We start from the raw sequence: 13,432 nt of genomic DNA, 5'->3' as shown, positions 1-13,432 counted from the left end.
GACTAAATAATTTTTTATGATAAAAAATTATTTACTAATTTTAAAATATTAACATTAAAGCAAAATATCCATAAAATATACCAAATTAAAAAGAAATTTATGTATAAGAAACCAAAATACATTTTATGATAAAAATGAAGTTTTCATAGTAAAACTAGTATTGTAATACTTACCTGAACACCTGAATGAGCCCTGGTCACTGACCAGCCCAAACTATATCCTATAATTCTACCCACAAAGTGGGTAATTAACTGTCAGCATTACCAACGCTACAGGAAAAATCTTGTCAAATGAGTTATCTGAGGTACCGTTGACAACGCTGCTGCAAATACCGTAGAAGTGTACACAGACGCGGATGGAGTTTCTCAACCTTTGATAAATAGACTTAAATTTAATGCTCACACCAGACACAAGGACACTCCGCTGGATCACCAGTAACGAACTCTTGCAGATAAAGAACCTAAACGAACAATGCAGAGGGTTAACCTCCGACTCCGACTTCGCCACAAATTCCGGAAGAAGAGACAAATACATATCATTTCCCGCCTAGGAAACCAGCCTAGAAACTGCCTGAAGCTCACCCACCTTTCTAGCTGTAGTTAAAGCCATAAGAATAAAAACACCTAATCAATTGTCTCAAGATTAGAACTTCCGACAAATCCCATAGAGGAGCCCAAGTAGGCAAGACAGGGCATTTAATCTTAAAGGAATGTAATAAATCATGGATGATCTTACTACTAGAAATTTTCAGGAATTTGGAAACTACATGTACTGCTAAGCGTTAAGCGGTAGCCAGCAATAGCCGAATACAAAAGAACCTTGACTTTCCGAAGGACTAAAAGAAAATCAGCTATTTTGGCTAAGGAATGTCTAGAGATGGAATGACCTCCCTTACGACACTAACTTCTATACATTGTGCAGCTGACCTGGTAAAGCTAATGGGTTGACTTTCTCAAGCTGAAAGAAAGCTGTCTAGACCCAGCTTTAGAGAGTCCGGTCTGTCTAGCTGCTCGCTCGGCAGTCGCCTTGCAACTAGGTTCAGCACGGGAGGGTTTGGATGATAATGGTGAAAATGCAGTTGTCTGAGAAGATCTTCCGCATGGGAAGGAACATCGTAACTTCCATAAGGAGCTTAGGAGTTCCGGAAACCAAGGGAGTAGAGCCAGCAAGGAGCTATTAGAGTCATAGATGTCTTGACACTCTCCCGCAATTTCATGATTACCTGATGAATGAGACTGAATGGCAGAAAGCATACACCTGCATGTGATTCCAATTTTGTAACGTTGCAAAGGTGTCTATTGACATGGGGTCCACCACTGGTGAGAAATAAACCGGAAGACAATGGTTTAATCTCGTCGCAAAAAAGTCCACAGAGGCTGGCCACTTCTGGAGAACCTGACATACTACTTCCCGAGCCAAAGTCCACTCTCCCCCAAAAATACCTGACGAGAGCGACTTAACGAGTCGGCCAGTACGTTGAGACTCCCCAATACAAGTTGGGGAAGAAGAGACACTTTCCGTTCTTGGCAACTTCTCAGTACTCTATGTGTTATAGTACTGAGTTCTGTTGATCTTGATCGCCCAGAGTTACGTTGTTGCATACTAGGACTGAAAAACACCTGAGGGCTTCCTTTACAGCCCTGAGTTCCCAAGGTTTACTGACTCCTCTCATTCCCAATCCCTCCAGAGGTCCGAAGCCTGGGTTTCCTCCAAGGTTGCTCCCCAACCTTGATCTGAGGCATCTGAGTACAGATGAACGTTGGGAAAAGGGGAGTCGATAGACCTTCTGGGTGTCAGATGCACTTCTTCTGAACACCACAGAAGATCCGACAGGCAAGAATTGCTCCAGACTATAACTGCGTTCTCGTTGCGGAAGTCGCAGCGATTCCTGAGACATACCTGAAGAGACCTTACCTTACAGACCTTACAGTTCATGGGGGTTGCCCAGGAGGTCCCTCAGTGTGAGGCACCTCTGATGTCCACCAGAGAATTGCTAATGCATCTTCTGGTATATTTTGCATCTTCCAGTCTTGGATGGTCTGGGATGCATCTTAGATATTTGTTGAGCTTATTCTTAAACACATCTACGCTCACTCCTGATATGTTTCTCAGATGAGCTCGTAGCGCATTGAATAGATGCTGCATTATTGATGCTGGTGCGCGGTGGATTAATGTCCTGTGTGCTTTCCTTAGTTTTCCTGGTATTGTTTTGCGCACTATTAATCTACCTCTGCTTGCTCTTTCTGATATTTTTAGCTCCATGATGTTTTCAGTAATTCCTTCTATGTTTCCATGCCTGGCTAATCATGTAGCATTCTCTTCTTCTTTCAAGACTATATAAAGTTAAGAATTGTAGTCTTTCCCAGTAGTCAAGGTCCGTAACTTCTTCTATTCTAGCTGTAAAGGACCTTTGTACACTTTCTATTTGTGCAATATCCTTTTGGTAGTGTGGGTACCATATTATATTACAATATTCAAGTGGACTACGTAAGTACATTTTATATAGCATAATCATGTGTTCGGCTTTTCTTGTTTTGAAGTGCCGGAACAACATTCCCATTTTTGCTTTGCATTTTGCCAATATTATTGCTATTTGGTTATTGCATAACATACTCCTATTCAACATCACACCAAGGTCTTTAACTGCTTCCTTATTTGTGATTGTCTCATTATTAGGACCTTTATATGCATATAGCATTCCTTCTTTATCACCATAGTTTATTGATTCAAATTTATCAGAGTTAAATACCATCCTATTTACCTCTGCCCATTTATATATATTGTTTAGGTCTCTTTGTAATGAGTTCCTATCTTCATCACAAATAATCTCTCTACTTATTCTTGTGTCATCTGCGAAACTTCCCACTACCGAGTCTTTAACATTATTGTCTATGTCTGCAATCATAATCACAAACAGCAATGCAGCTAACACCGTACCTTGTGGCACACCGGATATTACCGTAGCTTCATCCGATTTCTCATCGTTAGCAATCACTATCTGTTTTCTGTTTTGCAAAAATTCTTTTATCCATCTTCCAACTTTATCCACAATGTTATGTTTTCTTTTTTTTTTTTTAAATATATTATGGTCCACCTTGTCAAAAGCTTTTGCAAAGTCTAGGTAAACCACATCTGTATCTTTTTCATTTAACATATTTTTATATATGCTTTCGTGGTAAGCTAACAGTTGGGTCTGTGTACTTCTTCCAGGTACAAAACCATGTTGTCCTGTATTAAACAAACTATTTTTCATTAAATGTTTCATTATATATTTTTTCATTACCCTTTCGTAAACTTTCATAATATGAGATGTCAGACTCACAGGCCTATAATTACTTGCCTCTAGTCTTGATCCACCTTTGAAAGTTGGGGTAATATATGCTAATTTATGCTCATCATAAATCTTGCCTTATCTATACTTTGTCTTAATAATATTGCTAGTGGCTTTGCGATTGAATGAACCACTTTCTTTAACAAAATGGCAGGAACACCATCAGGTCCTGCTGCTGATCCATTTTTAATCTCATTAACAGCCTGCACAATATCGGCTTCAGTAATATCTATGTCCGATAAATATTCACAGTTTTCATCTCTTATTTCTGTATCATTATCCTCATTATCAATTCTAGGTGTGAATTCACTCTTATATCTTTCTGCTAATATGTTACATATTGCCTTTTTTTCATTTGTTAATCAGCCTTCAATTCTTAGAGGGCCTATTTCTACTATTATTTTATTCATCTTTTTTGCATATGAGTAAAAAATTTTTGGGTTTTGTTTGATATTTTGCAGGGTCTTTTCTTCAAGGTCTTGATTTTCTTTATCCTTTGACTGTATAATCTTTTATTCTGCATTTTCTATCTTACTTTTTAGCTCAATCACTTTCCATGCATTCTTTTCTTTTGCAAGATCTTTTCTCCACTTTCTGATTTTCTGGAACAAGATCCTTCTGTCTCTTGGTATGTGTGACTGATGTTTACTTTTCTTCTTTGGTATATATTTTTCCACTATTTCCTCTAAAATTTTATATAATATATATACGTATTTACCTGTATATTATCACTTACGAATATGTTTTCCTAGTCTTTGTTTAATTCTTCATTTATTTTTGACCATAGAAATTATATTACTATAGAAATTATATTTTCCATATCCTTCCCATTTTTTTTTCTCTTGCTTATCTCTTGTTTTCAATAGTTTTGGAATGGACTGTTAATTCTATGACATTATGGTCTGAAATACTCGTATTATACACTATTATTTCTTTAACATAGTTCATCTCGTTCACAAACACTAGATCTAAAATATTATCCTTTCTTGTTGGTAGGTGATTTATTTGCTGAATGTTATGTTCTAGTAGCATATCTAATAGCTTTTCAAATTGCCTCTTATCTTCTGCACTACTATTACTCTCTTTTTTTATATGTATAAATACAACCACAGTCTCCTATTCGTTCTTTCCATTCTACGAAAGGAAAGTTAAAGTCTCCGGATAGAAGTATAGTCCAGTCTTTGTGATTTCTACATATATCATCCAATTTGTCAATTATTATATCAAACTCTTTAGTATTCGGGGGTCTGTATATTACAATGTTCCCTAATTTTTCAGCTTTAAATTCTACTGCTATTAATTCACATTCTGTGTTACTATATTTCTCACAGATTTTTCCTTGATTGGTGCTTCTCCCATATATCGCGGTTTCCCCTTGATTCCTATTTTTTCTATCTGATCTATAAGTTTGGTAACCCTTTATCTGATCATCATTACCACTCTCTTGTGAGTACCAAATTTCACTTATATTCATTATATCTATTTTTTCAGTTTGGGTTAGTTCTTCTAAGAACTATTTTTCTTTTTGAATTACTCGGAACTAGACCCTGTGCATTCATCACTATGATGGTTTGTGTTTTATCCCCATTATCTAATAAGGGTAATAATAAGGATTTTCCCATCGCCTCTGGAGATGAGACCCTGGAATTAAAAGAGAGAGAGACGACATTCTCCCTAAGAGGCATCTCCAAGCTGGTACCGGCTGTTCCCTGTTGGACAGGAACACCTCTACTTGGTGAAGGACCGACTGGATCCTCACCAGGGTTGGGGGAAAAAAACCTAAAAGGAAGAGAGAGAATCCTCATCCCTGAGAGGTTATAGATTGTGTTGGAACCAGGCAACTCTTGGCAAAGATTAGACAAATTCCTAGTATCTTGCATAGATTCAATAAGAAGTCCCTCGCCCTTACTAGCCGACACAGGAGAAATGAGTTAGAAGCAACAAAGTTTGTCATACTGGCCACATCACCTGAACCCTGAGCAGCCACACGAATCACAGCCTCCTGTAACGCTACTGCTGACGACGACGACACGAAATTGACCATGGAGGAGACATCCTCCTCTCTAAAAAGACTGTTGCAGAGCAAAATGCACCCTCAACAGAACCCTCTTATGTATGTCCGGATAGTGAGGCGGAAGATGATTTGAAAGAAGTACTGTACCTCCTCTACTTGCCAAAGAACGTTGTACAGCCAGCAGAAATGTTAGCCTGGTAGGCAAACCCATCGAAACCAAAGTGATAAGGTTGTCAAACAGTACAGGATCGGAGGGAGTATATCCACCTTGTTTGAGAAACCCCATCAACCCAGACAACATCCACATAGTGTGGGACAAGGCCTCAGACTGGCTGCGAAAAGTGTCCTCCAAAATACAAGCCTCATGAGATGTAACCGCTACCAAATGATTCGACGAAGGAACCCAAGAGAGAAGAGCCTCAACAGATTTGTTGAGAGGAACTCTGACACTGGCAGAAGGGTTACCCACTACCCTATAGAACCCCTTCCGATTAGGAAGCAAAGTTGAATCCTGTCTACCCGACCTGATAAGAGAAGCTAACCTAGAGTCAGCCTCCCTCAAAGCCCATCCGACTAGGCCAAACCAGACCAGTTTACTTGATGTTTGGGAGACTACTGGTTTAGTTGCATACAACAATTCAAACACTGCCTGGTTTGGTTGTGTAGGTTCCTCAGGAGCCTGGACTGTGAACAGAGAGAATAGATCAAGGCCACCATCCACTTATACTCACTGTCATTCCCTGGAGAAAAAACCTTTATCTGGTACCGGCTCCTCTTCTTCAAGAGAGCATTCTCTGTCAGACTGGTCCGACGGAACTGGGACAGGAAAAGAGACAGACTGACCACCCGCAAGAGCTGCACCCGATAACCCAGAACTCGCAACACCAGGATGTGCGAGACCTACACCTGACATACCTGACCCCATCATACGTGAGCCTACCGTAACCCGGTTGCGCAAACCCTGTACCAACTAAAGCCGATGTCAAAAGTCTTGAGTCAGACGCACTCGACTGCGCAAACCCTGCACCGCCCAGCGACGATGACGTAACACCTGGGCCAGCCAGACCTGGGCGACAAAAGCCCACCCCTGCGAGCGCAGAGGCCTCAACATCTGATCCAACCAACGCCAGATGCACCAACGCCGCACCGGGACAGGTATCCGGAGCTGAAGTCACTGATTAAGGCCCGGAACCAAAGCTGAACCCACATTGAACACCTTAGAAGGAGGAACAGAAATAGCTGCAGGAAAAGTTGAGAAAGAAGTAGAAGAAGGAGAGAAAAATAATGAAGCCACACTCGGAGTAACCACCGGAGCACCTACCGCCGATGTTGGACAGGTGGAGAACATACCTACTGGTCCAGTACTCAAAGGTGCTTCTCAGGACAAGCTACGAGCTGCGGAACCAATGGGGACTGAAGAAGGAAAATTACCAGCTACTCTGGTGAAAGGAGAGGCTGAGGACATCATCGGTACTGATACACTTAATGATGGCGCACATGAAACACCAACTGCCATAGCATTCGCAAGAACTGCGGTGGACACATTACGTTTTAAACATAGTAAAGGGTGAAAACACGGAGTTGTTGAAGATTCTGCAACTGCCTGTGAAGCGCCTAGACCAGAAGCCTGAGAAAACTACAGGACCCGTGTAAGGTGCTAAAGAAGACAGCCCCGCCAAAGGTACACCTTACCTCAACCCCGAAGAGAGAGAGGGAGCCCCCGAAACTCCAACATTACAGGATTGAACCAATGAAAATTCTTTGCTCTGCTGAGTTAATGGCAAAGAAAAAGGATGAGCGAGAGAAGACTCCGAAGAGCCCTCCAAAGAGTGACCTGAAAAAGAAGAATGTGTAAAGACATTGGAAGAAGGCTTAGAAGAAATCGGGGGGAAAAAAGGAACACTCAGAGGCAGCAGAAGAGGCTCTAGTTTTTTAGAGAAAGAAATTACACCGACTCTGTTCCCCCTTGATAGTCTTGACAGACATCATTAGCAAACTGAGGAAAATTTTTCAAGACGTGATCATGAATATTGGAAAACCCAAAACTGAAAACATTGCCTAACTAGTAATCTATAACCCTGTGATAAACCCAACAATTCTGCATTATACTGAGCCAAATTGAAACCCTGATCACCAGAATTACCACCACTGCAAGACGAACCAAACTCATCCACCTAAGGTAAAGGAACCTTCGAAGATCATCCACCGAAGGAAAAGGAACCTTCAAAGACGAAAGAACATTCTCCAACACTTCAGAACCCGACAAACCAGAAACCACATCCAAATGACGAACCACGGACTTAAAAACCTTCTGTTGTACAGAACTCGAAGCAGGAAATAAAACCGAAGATGGATCCAGTCGTCACACTAGAAACCCCAACCGAACCCGAACCCGAAGAAGACTGCACCTTCCACTTCTCTTCCTGAACACTTCCTAACCTATTTTCCCCACTCGTCTGTGTCTTACCTAACTCTACATCAACCTCAGAACTTATGCCTTGAGTGGGAAGGGGGCAATCTGCTGCCAACATACCTGCTCTATGCTGGGGGGGGGGGGAACCTACCTTTGAGGCTTGCGGTTCTCCATGACCCCTGACACCCGTTAGGGATGGTTCTGGAACAGGCAGGGGGGCTGAAAAAGAACAATTAGAATCAACTATGCTACTACTACCACTATCTCTATTCTCAGTTAACTTACTCATCAGGCTAGAAAATAGGCTATACATACTGGATGATAACCTGTCCTCTAACTTCTTGAATAACTCTGAATCTAATGCTTCCTTATCTACTGATTGTAACCCTACAGTTGGTCCCGACCTGCGTTTATTCTTCGAGGCTAAGGATTTCCTGTGCTTCATATAATCCTCCATTTGATCTACTGACCAGGACCTACATTCATCACATCTCTGACTGATACTACACTGAACCTTCCTACATAAAATACAAACAGAATGTCGATCGTGTTTGAGGGCAAACCAAACTAGATTTTTTTATGAATGCGCAACCACTGGTTTTGTCGCAAACAGCAACTCGAACATCGCCTGATTCAGTTGAATAGGTTCCTCTGGAGGCTTGGACTGCGGATAAAGCGCATGAATGAAGTCCACCATCCGCTTGTACTTGTTCTCATTCGTTGAAGAAGAACAGGCTTCCAGTACCGGATCCTCTTCCTCGCAAGACAAATCCTTATCGGACAGGACCGACTGAGTCGAGACTGGAAAAGAGACAGGCTGACTCCTAGAAAACGCTGGATCCGCCAACCTGGAACACGATATACCCGAGTGCGCAAGATGAACACCTGGAGAATCAGTCACGATCATGTTGGGGGCAACCCGCACCCTCCATCGACGGTGGCGCCACGCTTGGGCCAGCCACACCTGGGTGAACCACGCCCACTTCTGGAAGCGAAGAAGCCGCAACATCCAGCCTAGGCTGTATCATAGTCGCATGCGAATGAGGAACCGGAGCAGACACTCCTCTATTTGCGGAAGAAGAACAAGGGGGAAAAACCCTTGATGACCAGCAACCAAACCTGATCCTACATAAACCGCCTTAACCGGAGGAACAGGGAAACCTGTTGGAAAGGTTGAGAAAGAAGGCACCAAAGAAGGGAAGAGAGAAGAAGTCACATTCGGGGTAACCACTGGAGTTCCTGCCGACGATGTCAGGCAGGTGGAGAACATCCCAGTTGGACAGTTTCGCATGGAAAACTGCAGGATACCGAACCCAAAGCGATTGCGGATGATAAGTTACCAGTCATTCTGGCTACCGGAGCGATTGTTGAGACTACTGGTACCAGAACATTGAACACGGGAACAGCCGCACTGCCAACTGCCACAGCAACTAGCTCCGGAGTCTGAGAAGTTATGAGATGTGCTGGAGATTGTCCCAATGGCAAGTCCACTAATGGTAGGGAGCCTGGATGAGCGAGCGAAGAGACCAAAAGTTTCCCGGAAGAATGACCCGAAACGGAAGGCTGAGAAGGAGCAATGGAAGAAGATTTTGAAGCCATAGGAGAGAAAGAGATGTCTGTAGATACAGAATTGGCCATAGATTTTAAGGAAAGAAAATACTGATTCTGTTCCCCCCTGATAGTCTTGTAAAGCATCATTCGTGAATTCTGGGAGATCCTTTATGATGTGATCAAATATGTTAGAAAAACCTATATTGAAACAATGTCTAACTAATGATCTGTAACCTTTAGAAAGACCCAACAAGTCAGCATTATATTCTGCAATATTTAGCAATTGATCTACAGAATTAGCCTCCGCATAGGACGAAGGTTTGTCCCCTGGGGGAAAAAGAATCTTTGAAGAAGAGGAGGAGGAAGGGATATTCTCCAACCTTTCTGAACAAGAAGAACTAGCAACCAAATTTGAATTATCCTCCACCGATTTTGCAACCCTTTGTTACAGAGAGCCTACAGCCGGAAAAATAATTACTGCTGGATCTAGCAAGGGAGCCGCAACCTTAATCACACCTGACTCCGAAGCCGACTGCACCTTCAACTTATCTTCCTGACTATCTACTAATAAACTATCCCTACTTGTCTGAGTCAAACCTACATTTGAATTTACCTTAGAACTTACGTTACCAGAGGGAAAGGGGAAATCTGCTGCTAACACTGCCTGCTCTGCGCCAGGGGGGAGGGCAGATCCTACCTTTGAGGTTTGCGGTTCTCCATGACCTCTGGCACCTGTTAGGGCTGGTTCTGGAACAGGCAGGGGAGCTGAAAGAGAACGAGTAGATTCTGTTTCCCTATTACTTTTGTCCTGATCTTTTATTTCTGTCAATTCTGACATGAAACTAGAAAATAAACTAGACATACCAGCTGACAATTTGTCTTCTAATTTCCTAAACAATTCAGATTCTAAGGCATCTTTGTCAAAACCCTGTGTCTCTACTGTTGATTCCCTACGCTTGCTCTTGGAAGCTAGAGATTTCCTATGCTTCACATAATCTTCCACTTGTCCTATCGACCATGACCTTCATTCGTCACAACGAACGTCTGTCATGTTTGAGGGTACTCATCCTTTTCTTGTAGGCTGCGCACAAACAATGGGCTGCAGTGTCTCCAGCAGTAGAGCTCCGTCGTAACGGCAGCAGCAAAGGTAGAAGCCGCGGTTTTGTCCGAGGGGGGCGTCTTATTACCCAGTTTATCCATTTCAATTCCAAAATCCAGGCCAAGTCAAGACGGGAGAGAAGATCCAAAACCCGGGTGAAATAGAACAATCCAGGAGAAAAGGGGCGATAAACCGGTCCAAGTCGTTATCCAAATTCCAAAAAGCAAATTATGGGGGTCGGGCTGAGAACCAAAATTCGCCTGATGTAGGACAAGTCCCAGCAGCACGGCGAACAAAAAGCAATTGGGGATCTCAGCCACGCCCGGCCGGGCCTTGCAGCAGCGTTGCCAACGGTACGCTAGGTGACTCACTTGACAAGATTTTTCTGTAAGCGTTGGTAACGCTGACAGTTAATTACCCACTTAGTGGGTAATGAGTTATGGGGATGTAGTTCGGGCTGGTAGGTGACCATGGCTAATTCAGGTGTTCAGGGAGTGTATTGCAATACCTGTTTTAGATGTGGGAGAGTTGGCCATGAGAAAGCAACTTGTAGGTGGTCAACGGGCCTTGTTTTGGCCAGAAAGTGAAAAAGTTGGAGTGTTTTGGTTGTGGACAGGCAGGCCACAGAATAAAGGACTGCCAGAGTGGTAGGAGTGGGAGTCCAAATGCATCTAGCATGGCTAGATGTGGCAATTGTGGAGGAAAGGGGCATTTTGCCAGAATGTGTAAGAGCCCCAGGAGTCACTGTAACAGTTGTGGAATGGATGGGCATCCAATGGAGTTGTGTAAAAGTAAGAGTGTGAGTCGTCAGGGAAACTAGATGTGAAGAGGGTTTACTGTGGTGAATCCTCTGGTGTGAAAGGGACAGACCCGGGGATCAACGATTTGGTTCCCTAACCCGAGGGCCAGGAAGAGCCGACGAGAGATCCCACTGCCGCCCCTGTGGAGGTAGGCAGTCCCTTAAAAGTCCCAGGGTGGGATTTCTTGGGGCGGGGGAGAGACAGCCTTCTTTTTCTTTGACCAACGAGCCTCGGAAGAAGGGGAGGACGTAGCAGACAACGACAAAGATGAAGATGAAGACGACGACACCTTACGAGACCTCTTCTTCGTCTTCTTCTTCAGGATGGCGGTCAAGTCCCCCATCCAGGAGGGAGTAGCAGAAGACCCAGGAGCAGCCAGGGAGGCCAGGGTAGCAGGGGCAACTCGGCAGCAGAGATGTCAACCAGAGAGCCAGAGGCAACTGGGGCAGCCAGTGCAGCCCGGGAGCCAAGGACACCAGGAGCAGCGACAGGAGTGCCCGGCACGGGCGAGGCAGGTGTAGGAGCCAGGCTGGGCCAAGAGTCAGGTAAGCCAGGAGTTGGGAGACGGACATCAGGCAGACCCAGGTGGAGCCAGGCAGAAGTGAGGCCTAGAGCCTGTCCCCCAAGAGAAGTCTCTACTGCCATACCCGAAGACAAAGCCGGGTCAATAAAGAGAGACTCCACTCGCTCCAGGGAAAAGTCCCCCCCCAACCCCGGGAGTGAGGAGAGGCCCCCCGAGAGGATGTCCTGATTGTCCATTCCCCCATGGCCTTCAACACCCGACGAAGCAAGTGAAAAAGACGAAGGGGAGTCCTCAACCGAAGGAGAGGCAGCAAGAGGAGGAAGCTTGCCAGGAGAGAGAAACGATCCCGATGCATTAGCCAACAAGGGAGTCATCGGGGGCTTGTAACCCCTGGATGACACCTTGGCAGGCTTTACTTTCGGGCGGGCGGGACTCATGCTTCCCTGACAGCAGTTAACTGCCTAACCACCTTGTTCGAAAGTTCAATGGCCGTTTCCAGCTTTGCTGAAGGTAATTCTTAAAGGACCGATGGCTTGTATATCGTGTCGGAACAAACGGAGGGAAGGCACAGGTGTTGAGGTTGTCCCATGGGTGTTGAAACGCATCCTCTGCAGCACAATGGAGCAGAAGACTTGAAACTTCTTGTTGTGCCGGGTGGCAAACAGGTCGATGGGTCGAGTTTGTGTGCTACTACATTCCTCTTGCCTGGAATGTATCTGGCTGACAGCTCTACTGAGTGAGCTACTGCACACTTGTGCACCTGCAGTGTCAACTGATGAGCGGAGGGGACACGAGGCTCCCTTCCTTGTTGACATATGCCACTACAGTACTGTGGTGTTGTCACTCATCAACAACACTGAGTGTCCCATCACTCGATCCTGAAACTCTTGGAAGGCCAGGAAGGCCACCTTGAGTTCCAAGATATTGATGTGAAGGTGCTTGTCGTCTCAGTTCCACACACCCAAAACCAGCAACTCTTTTAGGTGTGCACCCCATCCCTAGGTTGATGTGTCTGACAACAGAAGCATGTGGGGAAGGGGAGTATGCAGAGATACTACTATTACAAGGTTCCTGTCATCCATCCACCAGTCTAGGTCCTGTCTCACTTCCTCTGAGAGAGAAATGGGAAAGGACTGGGGATCTCAAGTCTGAGACCAGAACGCCTTCATTCTCCACTGGAGAGAAAGAAGGTGAGCCACCCATGAGGGACCAGCTTCTCCAAGGACCACAGGTGACTGATGATGTCTTGCTGCTGCCGAGCTGGCTGCTCCCGTCGAGACAGGAACTGCTGTGCTGCCTGCCTTCCTTAGCCTGCTGATAAGAGAGTCTGAGGGAAGACTTTTGCTGCTACCATATCAGCATGCCCAGGTAATTTATGATCTGCTTGGGGATGAGATCAGACTTCTCAAGATTTGCTACGACCCCTAGTCTGTGGCAACAGTCGAGAAGTCGATTCCTGTCCGAGAGCAACTGCGAGTAGGAGCTCGCCAGGACAAGCCAATCTCCAAGATATCTCAACATATGTATCCTGTGCTAAAGGGTCCAAGCTGACACAAGGGTGAACACTCGCATGAACACCTGGGGAGTGGTCAAGAGCCTGAAACACACTACCCTGAATTGGAGTACTGCTTCCCTGAGGATAAAACATAGGTACTTGTCAGAGAACGAATGGATGGGTATTTGAAAATGTGCATCCTTCAA

General features: G+C 44.5%; 1 protein-coding gene across 1 annotated transcript in view; it reads right to left on the bottom strand.

The window, feature by feature from the left end:
* LOC136850568 (DNA damage-binding protein 2-like) overlaps nucleotides 1–13,432 on the bottom strand; it is a 336,700-nt gene that overhangs the window by 317,440 nt on the left and 5,828 nt on the right. The gene's annotated exons all lie outside the window — the stretch shown is intronic.

The sequence above is a fragment of the Macrobrachium rosenbergii genome, chromosome 22, assembly GCF_040412425.1.
Source record: "Macrobrachium rosenbergii isolate ZJJX-2024 chromosome 22, ASM4041242v1, whole genome shotgun sequence".
NCBI classification, from domain to species: Eukaryota; Metazoa; Arthropoda; class Malacostraca; order Decapoda; family Palaemonidae; genus Macrobrachium; species Macrobrachium rosenbergii.
This window is presented reverse-complemented; position numbering and strand designations above follow the sequence as displayed.